Below are 24,595 nucleotides of genomic sequence, written 5' to 3'. Positions count from 1 at the left end.
GGAAACCAAATTACTAATGCCTTTTAAAACCACAAATTTGTGTTAAGAGCTTGTTTTTGCCAGTCTTTTAATTTTATTTTTAACATCTTATTCTTTCTGAGAAATGTCAGCTTGAGTCCTTGAATGAATTAAGGAAAAGTAGGCCATCAAGGAAAGAAAGGGTAGGTAGTTTTGAGCTGTTTTCCAAAATGGCTAGTAGGAAATGTGGGGTATGGGTATTTATGTTTAATGAAATGTGACAGTGATACTATCTAATAATATTGTTAGTTGCTTACCCCATATACCTACCTGATTCTCAGGAAGTTAGACTGAACAGAATAAATATGTATTTGAGAGATTATTTCTCTTCTGCAACTTTGTGGCTGAGACAAATAAGAATGTTAGATTACACTGTGATTTTTTTTCTATGGCAGTAAGGAAACTAAACTGACATAAAAACCCATACTAATTTTTAACTTGTGTTTAAAAAACACACGATAACTCCCATTTCCCACCAAGGTACTTTTAAAGGTTTTAATGGCCAAGTCCATCCTTAAAAGCTCTAGAGATACAGCTATAATCCTTTGTGGTTCATTCTTATTTCTGATTTTTCCCTTCAAGCTAGAATTAGAAGCACTGTCTTTTTGTATGGAAAAATAGGAAGTTGAGAGAATTTGCTTGTCAGCTATTTGTGATAACAGAGCTTGGTTTCTATGGTAAGAGTAAGATATTATTACCTGCAATGTTTTGGAGCTGGAAGATAAACTTGGAAGTCTTTTAATTTAACCCTCTCATGTTTCAGATCAGGACACCAAGGCACATACATGGAATTGTGACGTGCCCAAATTTACAGAGGGAATCAGTGGCAAAGCCAGGACTAATGTTCCTGTGTACTGACTGTCAGACAAATGCTTTTCCTCTATAGTATTCTATCTATTATTGCTGGGAAAATGTTAGTGGCTTACATTACCAAGTCCTAATTCTTGGATTAGTGATCACATGATAGATTCTTCCTCATAGGAAAAGGCCAGTCAAATTCTCCCAGTGCATATTATCTCCTGGATACTTCTCAGAAGTTCTTTGACTTTTTCTAGAAATAATTTACAATTAAATGATCCATAGGCATCTAGAAGAATTAACATATTATTTAAATAGTCCAACTTATTCTTAAGAAATATCTTTCCTCTCTTAAGGAAGAATAGAGGGCAGCAAAGAAAGTATTTACTGACAGCCTGCTGTATTACCAGACTCTGTACTACCCATGTCAGAGCTTATGTTACTTCAGCTAGTTTTAAAAGATAGATATTATTTTACTCATTTTTCTAGGACTTAAAATTGCTTTTTAAAATTTCATAATATTTACCATCAAGAAATTTATCTTTATAACTGATCTTAATTTGTTTTTCAATGTTGTTTTCCTAGCTAAACATCTAGTTTTATGTATCAGGAGTTGAATGCATATTATTGAATGCATATTAACATGAGTAAGTAGTAGAATATATTTTATTATATAAATCCTTCCAATTTGCAAGCTCTTTAATTCTTAATACAGATATTTTGTGTTCATTTATCAGCTAAATTATAAGCTTTGTCTTTTCAGTAGTTTTTTTGGGGGTTTTTTTTGGGTTTTTTTGCGGTATGCGGGCCTCTCACTGTTGTGGCCTCTCCCATTGCAGAGCACAGGCTCTGGACGCGCAGGCTCAGTGGCCATGGCTCACGGGCCTAGCCACTCTGTGGCATGTGGGATCTTCACGGACTAGGGCATGAACCCGTGCCCCCTGCATCGGCAGGTGGACTCTCAACCACTGCGCCACCAGGGAAGCCCAGTTTTCGGTTTTAAATAATCTATCATTTATTTGTGGTTAAAAAAAGGCTCTGTCCCTTAGATCAGGGGTCCCCATCCCGCAGGCCACAGACTGGTATTGGTCCGTGGCCTGTTAGGAACCAGGCTGCACAGCAGGAGGTGAGTGGCGGGCGAGCGAGGCAAGCTTCATCTGTATTTACAGCCACTCCCTATCGCTTGCATTACCATCTGAGCGCCACCTCTTGTCAGATCAGGAGCGGCATTAGATTCTCATAGGAGCACGATCCCTACTGTGAACTACGAGTGCAAAGGATATAGGTTGCCCACTCCTTATGAGAATCTAATGCCTGATGATCTGAAGTGGAGCTGAGGCCGTGATGCTAAGCACTGACGAGCGGCTGCAAATACATATTATCATTAGCAGAGGGGTTTGACTGCACAGAGACCATAATAAATCAATTGCTTTCAGACTCATATCAAAACCCTATTGTGAGTGGCAAGTGACAATTAAGCTGCATCTTACGGAGCAGACTGGACATAAGCAACACACTTCAGGTGTCACTGTCTCCAGTCACCCCTAGGTGGGACCATCTAGTTGCAGGAAAACAAGCTCAGGGCCCCCACTTATTCTGCATTATGGTGAGTCGTATAATTATTTCATTATATATTACAATGTAATAATAATAGAAACAAAGTGCACAATAAATGTAATGTGCTTCAATCGTCCTGAAACCATCCCCCCCATCCTGGTCCATGGAAAAATTGTCTTCCATTAAACTGGTCCCTGGTACCAAAAATGCTGGGGACTGCTGTCTTAGATGAAAGGGTCTTTCCCACTTTCCACCTCTTGTCAGTGTAGGTGTTCCTCTCTCACCTTTCTCTTTCCTCTCAATCTGTGAATCTCTTATCTATTCCATGCTGGCTACTGCTCTACTGCTTCTGCCGCCTTTCTATTTCAGTATATATGTGTATGTGTGTGTGTATATATATATATGTGTGTATATATATATATATATATATATATGTATATATATATATATATGGCCAAAAAGTTCATTCAGGTTTTCCTGTAATATCCTACGAAAACCCAAATGAACTTTTTGGCCAACCCAATATATTATATATAACATATATAATTCCTCTTTAAATTATTATCCTATTACTATTGATAAAACCTATGAGTAATGTCTTCACTTAAGAATAAAATATTGTCTTATTTGGTATAATCCATGGGCAATAACTTCCTAGTAGAGTATGCTGTCTTGGATTTGGGAAGATGAAACAAATTATTTCCAGTTTTTAGTTTTGCCTACCTTGGCAGAACCTCATAATTAAAAGAAAAATGATTTAATTATTAAGTTATCTGGATTCTAGTATTTACTGAGAATAAGATACTGTCATTGATGCCTTCTTTCCAGATGGTGTGATCCCTTGATACCTCTTATAAAATATAATACATAAGCATATGTATCAATAATTCAGGACCCATGGCATAAATCAGTCATGGTCTGTTCCAGCAGGTGGGGCAGGTCCTTCTATTTTCATACTTAAGATCTAATTCATAGCACATTATTCAGCCTATTTCTACATAATCCTCATATACTCGTAAAGGAGAAATGCAGAATATACTCTTTGGTATAAACTAATGTTGACTCTTCTGAGAAACATTACTGTAGACCCATACAAATATTAAAAATGAGCTACTGTATTACACAGTTCAGCATTTTACTCAAAGACAAACTACAGTATAGCAATATAATTTTCTTAAAGAAATTTAGTTTTTCAAGTGAGAAACTTGATCTGTTGGAAAAAAATATTGATTATTGTTTTTTTCCAAGCTCCTTGACCAAATGACTATATGATTTAGATGGGTAGGTGTATATTTATCAGTACTGAACAATAATCATGTTAAGATTCATTAACTTAGCTGGAACTTGATAGTATTTGGGGAATCTTGAACTCTACCTCTAACAAGCAATCTTATTAATGGGAAACATAATTTATTTGTAATACTCAACTCAGACTTTTGAAAAATGATTCTTAAAATGATATTCAAGAAATAGAAAAAAAAAAGAAAAATATGATATTGGGACTATTCAGAAAATTCTTGAGAAAAACACCTATCTTGGCTATAATACTTTAATGTTTACAAGAAGTATTTGTCATATCTCATATCTCATTGACACCTCACAATAAATCTGCAGAGAAGATGTTATCTCCATTCTATAGGTAAGGAAATTGAAGCTTAGAGTTTAACATTATTCCCTTGATTCTGTGTTCAGTGTCCTTTATACTACTTTCACATCATATTTTTTAGTTTTAGCAGGCCACTGCTATTTATGTCATAGCAAGGGCTCAGAAAGGGTTGGGGGAACATACTGTGGTTAAAGGAAAATTCTAAAAATCCAGCCCCCCCCCAAAAATTGAAGGAACACAGCTCAATTATTAACAAAAGTGGGTTAATTCATATCTTCATTTAAGGCAAACTGCACCTAGGAGGTTAAGCAGTTTAAGATGCCCAAATCTAAAAACCGAAAAAGAACATTTACAAGATTACTTTTTTTTTATATATTTCTATTGGTGCTTTATTAATTTGAGTTGATATTCCTTTTTTTTTAACATCTTTATTGGGGTATAATTGCTTTACAATGGTGTGTTAGTTTCTGCTTTATAACAAAGTGAATCAGTTATACATATACATATGTTCCCATATCTCTTCCCTCTTGCATCTCCCTCCCTCCCACCCTCCCTATCCCACCCCTCCAGGCTGTCACAAAGCACCAAGCCAATAACCCTGTGCCATGCGGCTGCTTCCAACTAGCTATCTACCTTATTACGTTTGTTAGTGTGTATATGTCCATGACTCTCTCTCACCCTGTCACAGCTCACCCTTCCCCCTCCCCATAACCTCAAGTCCGTTCTCTAGGAGGTCTGCATCTTTATTCCTGCCTTACCCCTAGGTTCTTCATGACATTTTTTTTTCTTAAATTCCATATATATGTGTTAGCATACGGTATTTGTCTTTTTCTTTCTGACTTACTTCACTCTGTATGACAGACTCTAGGTCTATCCACCTCATTACAAATAGCTCAATTTCGTTTCTTTTTATGGCTGAGTAATATTCCATTGTATATATGTGCCACATCTTCTTTATCCATTCATCCGATGATGGGCACTTAGGTTGTTTCCATCTCTGGGCTATTGTAAATAGAGCTGCAATGAACATTTTGGTACATGACTCTTTTTGAATTTCGGTTTTCTCAGGGTATATGTCCAGTAGTGGGATTGCTGGGTCATATGGTAGTTCTATTTGTAGTTTTTTAAGGAACCTCCATACTGTTCTCCATAGTGGCTGAACCAATTCACATTCCCACCAGCAGTGCAAGAGTGTTCCCTTTTCTCCACACCCTCTCCAGCATTTATTGTTTCTAGATTTTTTGATGATGGCCATTCTGACTGGTGTGAGATGATATCTCATTGTAGTTTTGATTTGCATTTCTCTAATGATTAATGATGTTGAGCATTCTTTCATGTGTTTGTTGGCAGTCTGTATATCTTCTTTGGAGAAATGTCTATTTAGGTCTTCTGCCCATTTTTGGATTGGGTTGTTTGTTTTTTTGTTATTGAGCTGCATGAGCTGCTTGTAAATTTTGGAGATTAATCCTTGTCACTGATACAAGTTCTCGCCCAACATTTGGCAAAGAATACCAAAATTTATTGAATATGTCTATTAAAGTTCTATACTTTTTCCATGCAAAGCCTTCTTTGGGAGAGGAACACAATGAATAAGTCCATACAGTGTTAGATCACTTTGAAAGCTTCTAAAGCACTGTATCAGGGCCTAATGTCACCCTTTCCTTTTAGTCCTTTCTGAAAAAGACCTTAACACAAACCAGAAAAGGAGAGTTTCTTTACCTGGAGGTATTGCTGTCAGAGTGTAGATTTGAGTTTCTTGAAGCAATTCAACTGCATTTTTTATCTTTTATTGCTGTCAGAGTGTAGATTTGAGTTTCTTGAAGAAATTCGACTGCATTTTTTTTATCTCTTTTCTTCTTTAAAGTGATATTTCATGTCTTTCTGGGACAAAATTAGCGAGTGGAAATCTTTTATAAGGCAAACTATCCTGTCTTCAGCTTATTACTCACAACACTGAATGGATATTGTTGCTCCTGTTTACATACGAAGAAACTGCAGTTCTGACAGGTAAAGCGACTTGGACAAAGTAAAGTGTTAGAGCTGAAATTTGAAACCGGATTTACATATCTCCAGATCACCATGGTCTGGTGGTGGAAACTAGACTACATATTTCAAAGACTACTACTAATAATAATCTGTGTATATATTTATTATATTTATTGATTGCCCAGTGTATGCAGATGTTTTATTTTCATAATCCATCTTAATCCTCACAGCAACCACACAATTTGTAAAGTATCATTTTCTTTATTTTATAAGTGAGAACACTGAGAATTTGCACAAGATCATACATCCACAAAGTAACTAAAACAGTGTTTGAATGTAAATCTCTCTGCCTCCAGAGCCTATAATCTTTCTTCTATGCTACATTGACCTTATAGAGGGACAGCAGCCATTTAATTGCCTAAAGTTTTAGCATACGAATTTTCTACCAAAATTGGTAATAGTTTATTTTCTACAAATATTGGTAACATTTGTGTCAACTTACATGTGGTACATGTTAAGCACACATAAAGTAGCCAAATGTTACTAGAAAAAGTTCCTTTTTTTACCATAAAAACTCTCAAATATAAGTATGATAAAAAACATTATTTCTCAACACAGAATAAGGATTTTTCAACTTAAAAAGCCCTGTTTTGAACAATGCATCTGAAATAGCCTTGTGTATTAAAACATTAGACCATAGTGAAAACTTTTGCACTGAATTCTGGTTCCACCATCATTTTGTTACATGAATGGGCCAAGATTTTAACTTGTCTGCATTTCACTTTCCCTGTCTGCAAAATGAGACAACTTTCAATTCCTTTGGAATTATTGGGAGAATGAATTGAGACAGTGACAGTGTATGTTTAAAAAGGTATCATATTGCCAGACACAGTTTATGAGCTCAATGAATATTAGGTGTTTGGTGGTTCAGTGCAAAATGTACTACTATATTTTGTTAATCATGAATAAAAAAGAAAATGCAAGAAAGCATCATTATTTTATAAAAACTTTTCTGTGTTTTGATTGTTTTTCTCTATGATATTTGATATCATAGAGATATAAAATGGATACATATATCTTATACAGTGCATAATATATATACTTGTTGAAATGTGCTAAGCTTAAATTGGACTACTTTGTAGAAATTTTCTGATGATTAAATGATGTTATATATGTGAATGTTTTATGTAAACTATGAATCTATATATAGATGTAAACTATTATTAATATTGATCTTTTAAATGGACAAATACATAGGTAAATGATAATATACAAAGTTAAAAGGCAATATTTTCTTTCAGATTTTTTATAAGTAGTTTTATCGTTTTATAGTTTACATTAGATTTCTTATTACTAACTGCCTTGTATTTCGTCTAACCCTCAATTATATTTCAGTTATTTGGAAATAAATACACCTTTTAAAATTGAATGTTTTGGCAGATTTGGGAAGAAAGAATATATACTTGCTCATTTATATAAGCTACATGGAATTTCACAGCTGATTTGGCTTACCTACCATGTTTTATACTTTACTTACAACATCTATTTGCTCATTTTTTAATGTACACAGAATCGTCTCTCATGATGACTTAGGTTCAGCTCTAGCTTTTTAAATCTCATATTTTCTGTCATGTGTTTTCTCCCGTACAGTCCAGCTATTCATACCGATTTATAATTTTCTATGAAAATACACCTAAGAGTCTAGAATGAATTTCCTTCAACTGGAAAATTATTTGTCAATGCTGGGAAAGAAACTTGATCAAGTATAACCAGGATCTCTAAAATATTTTTTTTAAAAAAAGGAAGATAAGTTGAAATAGTCAAATACCTGTTTGAATAGGTCTTCTAGGAACCCTACCACATAAAAGCATAAAATAATTCTATGTAAAAATTTCCTTTGAAAAAACAATGTCTGTTGTAATTGAATATCTATGGTTTAGACTCGGGCAATCGAGCTATGTCATATTTTATTTTCTATACATTAATCAAATATTCCTGAAAACCAGAAAAGCATCCCCAGGCAAGTGTTCTGTGTGAATTTCTTTTTACTGAAGTCAACAGGGACAAGCGAGGATATGGGAGAAATGGTTTTTAACCTAGTATCCTAAATACCTGTGAGATATATCAACCTATTTACCTCAAGAATATCTACCTATAAGGAATAAACTGTTTTGAAAATCATCCTATGCTCTCTGTGGCATTAACAATAAACTCTTGAGACTTCTTCAAGCCATAGATCCTGACTGACTTTGCTATTAAATAAACCATGGTCCTCAGGACTTGAGATGCTGCATAATACCCACCTATCATTTTTCCTCACAGGAACTGTGCAAGTGAATTGCTGAATGAACAGAAAGACACAGTATCAGTTGTGCCTGGACTGATAATACAGTGTTTTGCCTTAGTCACTGTACCATGAAATGTTGTATTACAATCACTCTGATGGTTTGATCACATTTAAAAATGGAAAATGCTTAGAGTTCTGCTAATGGAGGCATGCATTAAATACAATACCAATTCATTATAAACAGAGGAATTGCAATACAGTTGGAAGGTAGATGTGAGGCGAAATAGTGTTCTATTTGTTAAGGCTCTAGCAGCTGAAATATAAAATATTCCAATTAAATGTCAGTCAAAAAGATAAAAATGTTTTTACTAGTCACAAGTTTTTATCATAATTTTAACATTAAGAAATATTTTAAACTCAAATGAACTTATTTCAATCTTTGATATGTGTAGCTAGCTTTCTAATGACTAGTTTTTTTATTGAGAAAAATTGCAACAAAAGTAAAATGTTTTTTTTTTTAATTCACTGACTGCTTTACGTAGGTTGCAAATTTTAACTCTCATAAGGGAAACATAACCATGATTGTTTGAAGGATGACTTTTCAAACTTATTCAATCAAATATCCATAGAATTAAAGTGGTTGAATTTTCCTTTATTTAGATCTTCAGTGATTGAAATGTTTCATTTCCCCTTCCCCCACCTCTACCCTTCGGCACTAAAGGTAAAATCATTCCAGTCAACAGTTAACTGTTCCTTCATGGTCATAACTTTTTTTTTTTTTTTTTTTTTTTTTTTGGTACGCGGGCTTATCACTGCTGCAGCCTCTCCCGTTGCGGAGCACAGGCTCCGGACGCGCAGGCCCAGCGGCCATGGCTCATGGGCCCAGCCGCTCCGCGGCATGTGGAATCCTCCCGGACCGGGGCACGAACCCACGTTCCCTGCATCAGCAGGCGGACTCTCAACCACTGTGCCATGAGGGAAGCCTGGTCATAACTTTTAAAATGGAAAATCTAGTTACCTTTAAAGTTGTACATAGACAAAGGACATGAAATTGAATGGCCTCTTCTCATCAATCAAGTAACTGCTGAGACTGTCACTTGTGCTTTGTTCCCTGTCACTTTCAGGATTAGAGTTGGCTAATTGTTTTGAAATATGGAGAATAATTCTTCCTTCTCCATGAGCAACATGGATAGCACCCTTCCCTAGCTTCCTCACCATCATTCACATAAAAAAGGCATCAGAGAAAATAACCACTAAATGTTAATTGTATGCTTTCTGTCTTTTACATGCTTCCTCCTACTAGAGTTTTTACCTTGAAGGATTGAAAAAAACCCTCAATGATCCCCTGACATATTGGTCTGTTTTTCTTTTGAAACTAGAATGCCAAACATATTGTAAAATCTGAGTCTCAAAAGTATTTTAATCTGAGCCTTCTATCCTCAGGATGTTTATATTTTGATTTGTTCCAGAGAACAGTTAGAAAGTTCTTTTGCTATTTTCTCTACTGTGCTTTATGCTTGTGATCGAGACAGACTGTGAAAGTGCTAGGGTAGAGGATTGAGGAGTGGGGCAGTGCAGGAGAGGAAGAAATGGCACTGAATAATCTTTTGACAAGCAAAGAAAGAAAATAAAAGAAAGGAGAGAAAGAGGGTATCCTAATCTACCCCATGTTTTTCAAAGACAAGTAGATTTGCAGGGACCTCCAATCCTGGGTAGCTTTCAGTTTTCAGTACAGAGAGTCCTTAATCTTTTTGATTGACATCCACCTTTTTAGAGGCTAGTGTGACATAGGAACTATGGGTCTGTCTTTTAATAAAGTTGAAAAGTTTAAGATCCATTGAAAAGAGGCTGTTGTATATGATGTTTCTATTGACTTTTGTTTTCCCTTCTAAAATCATTTGCTAATCTATTCAATATTAATTTGGAAACTCAAGCTTCTCTTTAGAGTCACTGATCTTTGTGGTGATCCTTGTCTTAAAAAAAAAATCCACTGGGTAAAGTCTTTTGATAGATGATGGGAAGCTGTCATTTAGAAATCTCTTATTCTGTTTTTATTAAAGCATTACAAGATGTAGATACTTATAGACAGCTTGCACCTGCTAAGAGAAGTGGCACATTAAGACAATTATTAAGATTATTCAAGAAATAAAACACAATATCCTAAACGTTCAGGCTGATAATCTGTAAGCTTTTGACAAAAGTTAATTTGGGGAGGCATGAATTATCTAGACAAGTGCCTGATAAATTAAATAGTATAACTCTTACCCACATCTCAAATAATGGCCTATATGGTATATATAAGTCTATCAAATTATTGTAGTTTTAAGAATCATTAATTCATGGAACTAAGAAAAATAACTCTTTTTTTCTAGCATTTTAATAATTAAAGAGCAGCATGGAAATGATAGAACTTTGGAGTTAGATAAAGCTTGGTTCAAAGCTCTACCTTATTACTTATTCACTATATGATCTGACAAAGCTAATTAGTTTCTTCTACTCTCACTTTCCTCATTTGTATTATTGGCATAATAGTCCTTGCATTTTCATAGGGAGGTTTTGAAGATTAAATAAGATAATGTATATAATGTTCCTACATGGTGCCTGACATATAGTAGTGAGCTTAGCTTTTTGTTCTTCTTTTATATTGGCATTGTCCAATGATGAGCTACAAAGTAACAATAAAACTCTTCCAGCTCATGGAAAATGTACATTCAAGTGTACTTAAAATTAAGAAGGCCCTTTGCTATTTACAAATTTGTTGTGGCTTCAATGATGCTTTTCTTTGAAGAGCATTCCATAGGAAACTTTTGGGTTTTGAGCTCCCTTTTATGTTTTTTGAAAATATATCATGAATATCATATGATATTAGCACTTATAGATGAAGAAAACGTGTTTGCCACTGTTATTTTAATACCAGCTAACAAAGTAGGAATCTGTTTTCCTAAACTTTGCTAAATGCTAAAGTAATACAGAGCTATTAAATCCTCAAGAATAAAGCCAATTCATTTCAGTCATGATATCACCTAAAACTGAAATATTATATAAAAGCTAAACAATGCCAAATGGATTTGGCTGAGATCAAAAGCCAAACCTATTTCTTTTCTTTCATCTTCAGTGTTCCATTTCCTGGGAGTATGACCTTAGTCAAACATCTATTAAAGTTACCTTTTGATCTCAACCCCCTTTTGGGGTAAAAAAAATGTCAATCTTTAAATTTTTCTTCTAGAGACAATCACTCTATTGTATTTTAATGTTCCAGTAGTGTGTGAGTAAATAGGATTCTCTGATATATGTGATAGAAGACTGGTTAAATGGGACAATCATTTTTGTGTCAGAGACAAGAATCAAAAGGAAGCATTCTTCAGAAGCTATTAACTGGAAAAAAGTCCCCTCAGGTTAGTAGAAACATGTTAACTGGTCAGTCTGCTGCCTTTTTAGGTCCTTTGATGAAAATGCCTTGTAATTTGATAACAGGTAGCTGCTCATTTGTAATGTAATTTTCTCCTCACCAGTCATAGCTACTACATGACTAATCAGAGGAAAATACTTTTTCTCCACAGATTTTGTTAAATAAAAACTTTGTTTTAAAAATATCTTAAAACCACTAGGAAGGATTATGTACTTTTCATTCTTTCTTTCATATATTAAGTAAACTATAAGGAAATTTCCACAACATATAAAAGACAAAAGAGACATGACAACACATGGTGATTAGTTGAATTAAACAGAAAAAAGTGGTGTTTGATATCAGTATATGTACGTGTGTGTGAGTATTATTTACCCGTATGTATGACTACATTCTGAGTATTGAATATCTTTATAACACCTTTTCTAAACCATTTTCTATAGAATGGTAAATTCATTAGGCATACATTTATTAAGTACTGCCTACAGCAAGACAACATTCTATATCCTGCCATGAGTACAAAACTGAGTAAGACATAATGCCCTGCAGTAGCCTTCACAACCTTCTTTTTAGGTGGGAAAGTGAGGCCTATGTATAGACATAATCATAATAAGGCAGAAAGTAACAAATATGCTTATATAAATGTGCCTATATAAAGTACTGTGGGAATGTTCAAAGAAGAGGATTATTTCCAATTATAGGAATTAAAGCTTTTTGGAGTTGATGGCATTTAAGTTGTGCCTTAAGGATTGTTTAGGCTGCAGCTGTCAAGACAGGAATAAAAGCATTCCAGACAAAAGAGACAATCTACAGAGGTGTGAAGATGAGCTAGCACTGGGTTTGTATGGGCAACAGAGTGTTCAGTCTGGTTAGAGTGTGCAGTATATGATGGAAAAAAAGTGGAGCTTCACTTTTTTTATTACTCACAATGGAATATGAGTAATATTCCATTGTACATATGTGCCACATCTTCTTTATCCATTCATCCGATGATGGACACTTAGGTTGTTTCCATCTCCGGGCTATTGTAAATAGAGCTGTAATGAACATTTTGGTACATGACCCTTTTTGAATTATGGTTTTCTCAGGGTACATGCCCAGTAGTGGGATTGCTGAGTCATATAGTAGTTCTATTTGTAGTTTTCTAAGGAACCTCCATACTGTTCTCCATAGTGGCTGTACCAAATCACATTCCCACCAGCAGTGCAAGAGTGTTCCCTTTTCTCCACACCCTCTCCAGCATTTATTGTTTCTAGATTTTTTGATGATGGCCATTCTGACTGGTGTGAGATGATATCTCATTGTAGTTTTGATTTGCATTTCTCTAATGATTAATGATGTTGAGCATTCTTTCATGTGTTTGTTGGCAGTCTGTATATCTTCTTTGGAGAAATGTCTATTTAGGTCTTCTGCCCATTTTTGGATTGGGTTGTTTGTTTTTTTGTTATTGAGCTGCATGAGCTGCTTGTAAATTTTGGAAATTAATCCTTTGCCAGTTGCTTCATTTGCAAATATTTTCTCCCATTCTGAGGGTTGTCTTTTGGTCCTGTTTATGGTTTCCTTTGTTGTGCAAAAGCTTTGAAGTTTCATTAGGTCCCATTTGCTTACTTTTGTTTTTATTTCCATTATTCTAGGAGGTGGGTCAGAAAGGATCTTGCTGTGATTTATGTCATAGAGAGATCTGCTTATGTTTTCCTCTAAGAGTTTAATAGTTTCTGGCCTTACATTTAGGTCTTTAATCCATTTTGAGCTTATTTTTGTGTATGGTGCTAGGGAGTGATCTAATCTCATACTTTTACATGTACCTGTCCAGATTTCCCATCACCACTTATTGAAGAGGCTGTCCTTTCTCCACTGTACATTCCTGCCTCCTTTATCAAAGTTAAGGTGACCATATGTGCGTGGGTTTATCACTGGGTTTTCTATCTTTTTCCATTGATCTATATTTCTGTTTTTGTGCTAGTACCATACTGTCTTGATTACTGTAGCTTTGTAGTATAGTCTGAAGTCAGGGAACCTGATTCCTCCAGCTCAGTTTTTCGTTCTCAAGATTGCTTTGGCTATTTGGGGACTTTTGTGTTTCCATACAAATTGTGAAATTTTTTGTTCTAGTTCTGTTAAAAATGCCAGTGGTAGTTTGATAGTGATTGCGTAGAATCTGTAGATTGCTTTGAGTAGTACAGTCATTTTCACAGTGCTGATTCTCCAATCCAAGAATATGGTATATCTCTCCATCTATTTGTATCATCTTTAATTTCTTTCATCAGTGTCTTACAATTTTATGAATACAGGTCTTTGTTTCCTTAGGTAGGTTTATTCCTAGATAATTTATTCTTTGTGTTGCAGTGGTAAATGGGAGTGTTTTCTTGATTTCACTTTCAGATTTTTCATCATTAGTGTATAGGAATGCCAGAGATTTCTGTGCATTAATTTTGTATCCGGCTACTTTACCAAATTCATTGATTAGCTATAGTAGTTTTCCAGTAGCATCTTTAGGATTCTCTATGTATAGGATCATGTCATCTCCAAACAGTGACAGATTTACTTCTTCTTTTCCAATTTGGATTCATTTTATTTCCTTTTCTTCTCTGATTGCTGTGGCTAAAACTTCCAAAACTATGTTGAATAAGAGTGGTGAAAGTGGGCAACCTTGTCTTGTTCCTCATCTTAGTGGAAATGCTTTTAGTTTTTCACTATTGAAGATTATGTTGCCTGTGGGTTTGTCATATATGGCCTTTAATATGTTGAGGTAATTTCCCTCTATGCCTACTTTCTGGAGGGTTTTTATCATAAATGGGTGTTGAATTTTGTCAAAAGCTTTCTCTGCATCTATTGAGATGATCATATGGTTTTTCTCCTTCAAATTGTTAAAATGGTGTATCACTTTGATTGATTTGCGTGTATTGAAGAATCCTTGCATTCCTGGAATAAACCCCACATGATCATGGCATATGATCCTTTTAATGTGCTGTTGGATTCTATTTGTTAGTATTTTGTTGAGGATTTTTGCATCTATGTTCATCAGTGCTATTGCCCTGTAGTTTTCTTTGTTTGTGACATCCTTGTCTGGTTTTGGTATCAAGGTGATGGTGGCCTCGTAGAATGAGTTTGGGAGTGTTCCTCCCTCTGCTCTATTTTGGAAGAGTTTGAGAAGGATAGGTGTTAGCTCTACTCTAAATGTTTGATAGAATTCGCCTGTGAAGCCATCTGGTCCTGGGCTTTTCTTTGTTGGAAGATTTTTAATCACAGTTTCAATTTCAGTGCTTGTGATTGGTCTGCTCATATTTTCTATTTCCTCCTGATTCAGTCTTGGCAGATTGTGCATTTCTAAGAATATTTCCATTTCTTCCAGGTTGTCCATTTTATTGGCATAGAGTTGATTTTAGTAATCTCTCATGATCTTTTGTATTTCTGCAATGTCATTTTTTACTTCTCCTTTTTCATTTCTAATTCTATTGATTTTAGGCTTCTCCCTTTTTTTCTTCATGAGTCTCACTAATGGTTTATCAATATTTTTTAACTTCTCAAAGAATCAGCTTTTAGTTTTATTGATCTCTGCTATCGTTTCCTTCATTTCTTTATCATGTACTTCTGGTCTGATCTTTATGATTTTCTTCCTTCTGCTAACTTTGGGTTATTTTTTTCTTCTTTCTCTAATTGCTTTAGCTGCAAGGTTAGGTTTTTTATTTGAGATGTTTCCTGTTTCGTAAGGTAGGATTGTATTGCTATAAATTTCCCTCTTAGAACTGCCTTTGCTGCATCCCATAGGTTTTGGATCATCGTGTCTCCATTGGCATTTGTTTCTACGTATTGTTTTATTTCCTCTTTGATTTCTTCAGTGATCGCTTCTTTATTAAGTAGTGTATTGTTTAGCCTCCATGTGTTTGTATTTTTTACAGATCTTTTCCTGGAATTTATATCTAGTCTCATAACGTTGTGGTCAGAAAAGATACTTGATACAAGTTCAATTTTCTTAAATTTACCAAGGCTTGATTTGTGACCCAAGATATGATCTATCCTGGAGAATGTTCCATGAGCACTTGAGAAAAATGTGTATTTTGTTGTTTTTGGATGGAATGTCCTATAAATATCAATTAAGTCCATCTTGTTTAATGTATCATTTATAGCTTGTGTTTCCTTGTTTATTTGCATTTTGGATGATCTGTCCATTGGTGAAAGTGGGGTGTTAAAGTCCCCTACTATGAATGTATTACTGGTGATTTCCCCTTTTATGGCTGTTAGTATTTGCCTTATGTATTGAGATGCTCCTACGTTAGGTGCATAAATATTTACAATTGTTATATATTCTTCTTGGATATATCTCTTGATCATTATGTAGTGTCCTTCTTTGTCAATTCTAATAGTTTTTGTTTTAAAGTCTATTTTGTCTGATATGAGAATTTCTATGCCAGCTTTCTTTTGGTTTCCATTTGCATGGAATATCTTTTTCCATCCCCTCACTTTCAGTCTGTATGTGTCTCTAGGTCTGAAGTGGGTCTCTTGTAGACAGCATATATATGGTTCTTGTTTCAGCCAGTCTGTGTTTTGTTGGGAGCATTTAATCCATTTACATTTAAGGTAATTATCAATATGTATGTTCCTATTCTCATTTTTTTAATTGTTTCGGGTTTGTTATTGTCGATCTTTTCCTTCTCTTGTGTTTCTTGCCTTGAGAAAGTTCTTTAGCATTTGTTGTGAAGCTGGTTTTGTGGTGCTGAACTCTCTCAGCTTTTGCTTGTCTGTAAAGATTTTACTTTCTCTATCAAGTCTGAATGAGATCGTTGCTGGGTAGAGTAATCTTGGTTGTAGATTTTTCTCCTTCATCACTTTAAATATGTCCTGCCAGTCCCTTCTGGCTTGCAGAGTTTCTGATGAAACATCAGCTCTTAACCTTATGGAGATTCCCTAATGTGTGCTATTTCTTGTTTTTCCCTTGCTGCTTTTAATATGTTTTCTTTGTATTTAATTTTTGAAAGTTTGATTAATATGTGTCTTGGCATGTTTCTTCATGGATTTTTCCTGTATGGGACTCTCTGTGCCTCCTGGACTTGATTAACTATTTCCTTTCCCATATTAGGGAAGTTTTCAACTATAATCTCTTCAAATATTTTCTCAGTCCCTTTCTTTTTCTCTTCTTCTTCTGGAACCCCTGTAATTTGAATGTTGGTGTGTTTAATGTTGTCCCAGAGGTCTCTGAGACTGTCCTCAGTTCTTTTCATTTGTTTTTTTTGATTCTGCTCTGCAGTAGTTATTTCCACTATTTTCTCTTCCAGGTCACTTATCCCTTCTTCTGCCTCAGTTATCCTGCTATTGATCTCTTCTAGAGTATTTTTCATATCATTTATTTTGTTGTTCATTGTTGCCTGTTTCATCTTTAGTTCTTCTAGGTCCTTGTCAAATGTTTCTTGCATTTTGTCTGTTCTATTTCCAAGATTTTGGATCATCTTTACTGTCATTATTCTGAATTCTTTTTCAGGTAGACTGCCTGTTTCCTCTTCATTTGTTAGGTCTGGTGGGTTTTTATCTTGCTCCTTCATCTGCTGTGTGTTTTTCTGTCTTCTCATTTTGCTTATCTTACTGTGTTTGGGGTCTCCTTTTTGCAGGCTGCAGTTTCGTAGTTCCCATTGTTTTTGGTGTCCGTCCCCAGTGGCTAAAGTTGTTTCAGTGGGTTGTGTAGGCTTTCTGGTGGAGGGGACTAGTGCCTGTGTTCTGATGGATGAGGCTGGATCTTGTCTTTCTGGTGTGCACGTCCACGTCTGGTGGTGTGTGTTGGGGTATCTGTGGACTTATTATTTTTTTAGGCAGCCTCTCTGCTAATGGGTGTGGTTGTGTTCCTGTCTTGCTAGTTGTTTGGCATAGGGTGTACATCACTGTAGCTTGCTGGTCGTTGCCTGAAGCTGGGTGTTGGTTTTGAGATGGAGATCTCTTGGAGATTTTCGCCATTTGATATTACGTGAAGGTGGAAGGTCTCTTGTGGACCTGTGTCTTGAAGTTGGCTCTCCCACCTCAGAGGCACAGCACTGACTCCTGGCTACAGCACCAAGAGTGGTGTGATCACAATTTTGAAAGGACGTTGTAGTGGATAAGGCAGTCTTTGTCCAAATCCCTACTCTGGAGCACGTAACCCTCCCCAGCTGCAGCAAATATCACTCTGGACTTTATTCTATAGGCAGTGGTGGACCACTAAAATTTTTTAATGTGGGTGAGTGATGTGAAAATAATGCTATTCAAGAAAACATTACTGAGGAGTAAGAGATTATGGGATGTACTGGAGGTGGGGCAGAATTAGAGCCAGGGAGATTACTTAGGAAGTTATTTAAGTAATCTAGCTAAGCAGGAATGTAGACCTATAAAAAAGTGATTGTGAAATTCTTAGTTCATTTTTATGGAATCAAGATACCCCTTTTAGTTTCATAATGTATGAGTTTGTAGTAATGCTGTTTAAAATGTGCTGTGTTTGAAATTACTGGTAGCAGGGATTCTAACTAAAAAGTTAAATGCACTTTGTCTATAAAATCTGATTATTTCATGCGGAAATTTTTGAAGTTCCTATGCTCTCAATTCAATTGCAACCAGCCAAAGGAAACCTTTTTTTAAATGTATCGGTCTTCCTGAGATACATGGCAGCTGTTAAAAAAAAAAACCCAGCACATATAACTAAATTAAGGCTCTGTTCCTTACAAACATAGAGAGTAATAACTTGTTAAAAAGTTATGTAATTTGACAGAGTTGAAGGGGCTTCATTACTACGATCACCAACAGGAAGAATGGTGGTATAGATCATGTTGAAATGATACCTTTAACTAGAGAAAGCCATTATTTATGACAATCTGTTTGCACAAATTACTACACTCTTAATGGAAACATGGTTTTCCAAAAAATATCAAAGACCTAGGAGAGTAACAAAGAAAAAGGCACAAATAAATTGAAATGAAAGGGAATAAATAGAACATAGTTTGGAGAGCTGGAATCTGGCATGATGATTCTGTTCTTATTTATTGGTTCCAGACATAATATCTTATTCACAGGAACAAAAGCCATGGAATTTCACAAGCCGCAAAAGATGGAGTTCCTTGTCTCATCATCAACATGGTGTAGTATTCCTAACATTTTGCTGGACCGATCTGTTCACATCTATATCCCATCTGTGTGTGTTTGTTTATCTCTAGCTATAGCAGTTTTGAGGTCAGACATTATTACCAAAATGTTTGGAATTCTGACTTAAAAAATGTTATAAAAGAGATAAATTTCTTTAGGGCTTCTATTTCATTTGATCCATTTGAGTTAGTTTCCCCCTTTAGCAACCTCAAGCTATTGGTTGAAGCAGAAAAAGAATGGTTTGTATTTCTCTCTGAATTTATTCTTAATAGGACTGTGACAGAATTCGGGAAATCAGAAAGTATGTGCCACCTTATAAGTCATTCATTAACCCCCAGTTCTGTGAAGAATAATTTTTATTGTGTGTGCATGCTTGTGTGTGTGTGTGTGTGTGTGTGTGTGTGTGTGTGTGTGTCCTCTATTAATGATCTGGCCTAGTTATTTAATTTCAAATTATTTTTCTGTCACCCAAGCACTAATTAACTAGTGTCATAACTCGTGTATGATCAGATAAAGATGCTTTTGAGCAGGATGGATAGGAGTCAGAATTCTCCTTTGTAACTATCTGTTTTACTGGGCTATAATGAAATATTGGATGCTTGTAGTTCAACTATGTCATCTTAGTATCTTAACTGAGGATAATATTCTCCACGGCAATTTTAGGGGAAAATCATGCCCACTGGATTTTTTTTAGTGTTGTATGGCAATACCTCATAATTCCCTAAACCCTGCCCATCTTGGCAATGATACTGCTCTCAGAAGAAAGGCAGCTCAATTTAAAGTAAAACTTCATATGTTGTGGAAGAATGCTTAACCATGTCAACACTCTGACAGCCAGATTTTTCTGGTCCTAGAAATTTAGAGAGTGTAGTTTTAATATGGAAATAACAATACCAAAATCTTTTATTATACTTGGTTATTAAAAATGTAATAGACTGGTATGTTTCAAAAATGACAAAGGTCTTGAGTTATCACACTGCATTTTATGAGGCAAAGTAATGTAAACTTTGAAAAATAATCTTGCAAGATACCTTGTGTCATTTGAAGATTCAAGAATAAGAGCCAGGTTCTCATGGTACCTATTTACTGTGGCTTGTAACTCATATAGCAAATGTTCATGTTGTTGTTGGTTGTTTCAGGTAGCTCCAAGTAATTATACATTCTGATAGCTAATAGAGACATAGTTATCTATCTATCTATCTATCTATCTATCTATCTATCTATATATATTTCAAAACATGTAGGAAAATATACATACAATTGAATATTATTATCATAGTGGGCATAATTTAGACTTTCTTCTTTTGTATATATTTATCCAGAGTTTTAGAATTAATCTCTTTAAAGTTTTAGATTTAAAAGAATTAGCATTCATATTTATTAAAATATTATACAAATGGAAGCCTCTGAGATGTGACCATACATTTATTCATACGTTTGCATCAATACACCTATGGTTAACTTCATGTGCTCCTTAAATTGCAAATAGGACTAATTCTGTTGCAAAATTTTTCACATAATTATGTTTAATATAGCACATTTCTTTTCCTTCTAAAACAGATTCTTGACATATACCTCTTCAGTAAGCATAAGCATAAGCTGATGATAAAGAATGGCACCATCAGACAGTGAAAGAGTAAAACAAAACAAGCACAGAATTATTGGCAGCTCCAGTGTTTGAGTGAACCATCTCTTTCCCCACTTCTTATGTTTGTTGTCATGTCTTGGCAGGAAGGTCAGGCAGAATGTGATTGTGGAGAGAATGCAAAATAGTCCTACTACTAGAAAACCATACACAATTACTAGTGTTGGGCAAGTAAAGTAGAGCTTTTTCTTCCTCCTGGCAGTGTCCCTCACAATACCCATTGGTTATTCTGCAGTCATTCACTGGGCACCACCAACTACCCACTACTATGTCAGGCACCAAGGAATGCAAAAAAGTTAAGAATAATACAAAAAAAAGAATAATACATAGTTTCTTCAAGTAAGGAGCTTGCAGCCTAGATAGGGGAGACATGATTAACATATAAAATTAATATATGACAAGTCAATAAATGGTTATCTTGGAAGTAATTATTCCATGTAGACTCATTGAAAGTTAATGGTGGATTGAACCTCATATTTTTAAGGACAATATTTTTAGAACAGTTTTAGTTATATAATATAGTTGAGAGGAAGGTATAGAGATTTCCCATATACCCCCTACATCCACAAATGCATAGTCTCCCCTATTATCAATATCACTCAGCAGAATGCTACAATTGTTACTAAGGATGAACCTACGTTGACCCAACATTATAATCCGAAGTCTATAGTATACCTTAGAGTTCATTCTTTGTGTCGTGCATTCTGTGGGTTTGGACAAATGTATAATGACATATATGCATCATTATGATGTTACACAGTATTTTCAGTGCCTTAAAAATTCCGTGCTCTCCCTATTTGTCCCTGGCCCCCGCCTCCCACCCTGGCTCCATCCCTGACAATCACTGATATTTTTATTGTTTCAGTAATTTTGCCTTTTTCAGAATGTAATATAGTTGGAATCATACAGTATGTAGCCTTTAGGACTGGCTTCTTTCACTTAGTGATATGCATTTAAGGTTCCTCCATGTCTTTTCATGACTTGCTAACTCATTTGTTTTTAGTGCTAAATAATATTCCATTGCCTGGATGTACCACATTATATTTATCCATTTACCTATTGAAGGACATCATGGCTGCTTCCATGAACCTCATTTTTAAGACAAGAATATTGATTCTGGGAGAGTGTAAAGTGACTCAGATAGGCATATAACTAGCTATAGATAAGTCCAGATTTAATATCCAGACCTTCTGATTCCTCATACAGTATTTTTTACATCATAATTTGGGCCAGACAAGCACTCTTCTTGCAATTTTCTCAGGTATTTCCTGATGTTATATATTACACCTTGATTATCATAAATATGCAGATTATCTTAAAATGCAGGGTTTTCTGACCAATCAACGTTTCAAGATATTTTGCTGGATTTTTTGGGTTTTATTTAAGTAGTATATAAATATTTATGATGCAAATGTCATAATGTTGAATACAAATAACAAAGAATCATTTTAGTAGCTCTATGGGCAACAGACCATGGCAGTGTTTGAGAACTACTATCTAGGAGAGTGGAGAATCCATTTCATAGCTGATTCTCTGGCACTTATGGCAGATACAAGGGAAAACCAACTACTTACAAGCCATGAGTGGCAGTGATCTTCAAGAAGCCAATTACCTTTCTGGAAGGTGGTTTGTTATCAATGTTTAATATTCTCGTAGTGGCAGTTTAATACCTTTTAATGAACACAAAATACATTTGAATTGTCGCTAGTTGCTACACAGAAGTTAGCACTGCAACTTAATTTTAGACCAAAATAGATTTTTAATTTGAGGCTAAGTTCCTATTTATTTTATTTCTAAAGGAAAATGGGTAGGAAGTTTTCCTCCTGAATTTGCTATCTAAACAAAATATATTTTATTCAATCTAATTTTGAAATGTATTGCTGGTTTTCCACACAGGCAAAACTGGCTTTCCAAAAAGCAGCAGGAATACAAGTCTTATAGCTGCAGTGAGCAGAACAAATCATGTAGAGAAAATGAAATTCCACAAAAATCACTGATCACTTTTTTATATTAATATCCTTAGTGAGAAATCTTAAACTGTATCTTCCTAAACATCTTCCGATTTCCTGAAATGTGTATTTCAAAAATACATTTAGTAAACTGAATTTCCTTTTCAATCTGGAATGTATCTGAAGGCAAATTATTTTTGTTATAAATTTGAACTTGGCTAGGTTTGTTTCTCTTTCTCTCCTATTAATTCTGTAAATGCTAATCTTTCTCATTTCTATTAATTGGTGATATCTGCTGCAGAGGAATACAAAATCATCTAAATGTAGGCCTCACTTCAGTTGATTACTGTTATTATTGATTTGCTAGTCAAAATTAAATTGAGCTAATGGATCACTATTTTTTTTTCAGCTTTCTTCTAAGAATGTGACTTTTTTCTGTGGCTGTCTGTTTCTATAAATTAAAGTTATAGTTCAGATGTTATATATTTTATTGTATAATATATATTTTTATTGGCAACATAGAGTCAAGCACATTTCAAAATAGAAATTAATTTTGGTTAACATGCTTGAAATGAAACTTAAATACTTTCTTTGAGCAACTATGGGAGAAAAATAGCCACAAATTTGGTAGTATGCCAGAATTAATCATCTTTTTCTTCTTTTATATCCTTGTTATCAGTTTTGATTTATAAGAGATCACTGACTTGACCAAATATGTTTTCTTTTGCTCTGATAAAATACACATAGCATAAACTTTACAATTGTAACAATACTGTTCAGTTGCATTTAGTACAATACATTCACATTGTTGTGTAACTATCATCAAAAATATGGAACATTCCACAAACTTGCATTTTATCCTTGTGCAGGGGCCATGGTAATTTTCTCTGTTTTGTTCTAATTTTAACATATGAGCTACTGAAGCTAACAAATAAATATGTTTTATAAAGTGTCAAAAATCTCTTTGAGACTAAGTAGAAAAAGTAAAATAAGTTGACTAGTGAAACAGTATTCAAACTCATTTTGGTATATGAACTGTTAGCTTTTAAGTATTTCTCTGGCTTATTGAATTTGATAGGCATCTGAGAGACCATATTTCATAGACTAGCAGGTAGGTTTCTTATCTGGTGGGCTGGTCTATTTGAAGAAATCCTGCACTTGAGGATAGAAGGGCTCTGGAAGGAGGCTACTGCAACTGTTCTTAGCTTCCTGCCTTCTTGAACTAACTAGTTATGGGGACAGCTACTCTTGTCCTAATGTCAGAAATTTGAGGTGTTTTGTCACCCTTAATCTATATCTAATGCATACCCTCTCCTAGACTTATCATGGGATTTGCTGGGTGTGCCATTGCTGGTTTGAAAATCAGACCAATGGGAGGTCAGGGCTGCAAGGCCTTAGAAATTATCTTGAAAGGTCTACTCTATAATACTCTATAAAAATGCTCAAATAAGGTACCCAGGGACGTGTATAACTTACAAGAAGTTGTACATACCATTAGAAGAATTTTCATATCTCAAATTTACATAAATAAGAAATGGCCTATCGGATGGTACCAACAACATAATTAATGATTGTCAGTGATGTTTAAAAACCAGGAACATTTCTAATTTAAAAGGATATCACCAAAGACAAGTATAACTGATGATTACTCAACAAGATAGTAGTTAGCTTTGTGTAAACTGTGAAAAATCCTGATATATATCAATATATATTGAATAGGTATTCCATGAAAATGAGTTTCATTATTCAAAAAGTTTAGAAAATGTAGTCTGCTCTCTGCCTCTTTTGGAAAATCACAGTAAATATTAGCATATTGTAAGCTTTGAAACTACCTGCATTAAAGAAGCCTGGAGCCAATGTACCTGAGTTTAAACCCCAACTTCAAGGTTTATTAGCTATGTGACATTAGATTTGTTTTTCAGTTTCTGTAATTGTTTCCTTATCTGAAAAAATGGAAATAGTGTTGGTACTTCCCTCTGAAGGTTTTTGTGAATATTAAATAAATAAATATGTAAAGAACGTACAACAGTGTGCGGCATATAATACGGGCTACATGAACTTTGTTATTTTCAACCCAGTGTTGTCTCAATTGGTCATGGAAATCCCTCATCCCTCACCTCCCCTTTTTTAAAATTTATTTTGTATTTTTTTACAGCTTTATTGGAGTATAATTGCTTTACAATAGTGTGTTAGTTTCTGCTTTATAACACAGTGAATCAGTTATACATATACATATGTTCCAATA

At 34.8% G+C, this 24,595-nt stretch overlaps 1 protein-coding gene and 1 non-coding gene across 6 annotated transcripts in view; one reads left to right on the top strand and one right to left on the bottom strand.

Annotated features, from left to right (window-relative positions):
- Positions 1-24,595, top strand: part of DACH2 (dachshund family transcription factor 2) — a 640,153-nt gene that overhangs the window by 364,903 nt on the left and 250,655 nt on the right. The window lies entirely within an intron of this gene.
- On the bottom strand, positions 23,175-23,277 carry LOC117310535 (U6 spliceosomal RNA). Its single transcript, XR_004524675.1, has one exon. It is a non-coding gene; the product is annotated as a U6 spliceosomal RNA (small nuclear RNA).

This window comes from Tursiops truncatus, chromosome X, assembly GCF_011762595.2.
Source record: "Tursiops truncatus isolate mTurTru1 chromosome X, mTurTru1.mat.Y, whole genome shotgun sequence".
In the NCBI taxonomy this organism is placed as follows: Eukaryota; Metazoa; Chordata; class Mammalia; order Artiodactyla; family Delphinidae; genus Tursiops; species Tursiops truncatus.
This window is presented reverse-complemented; position numbering and strand designations above follow the sequence as displayed.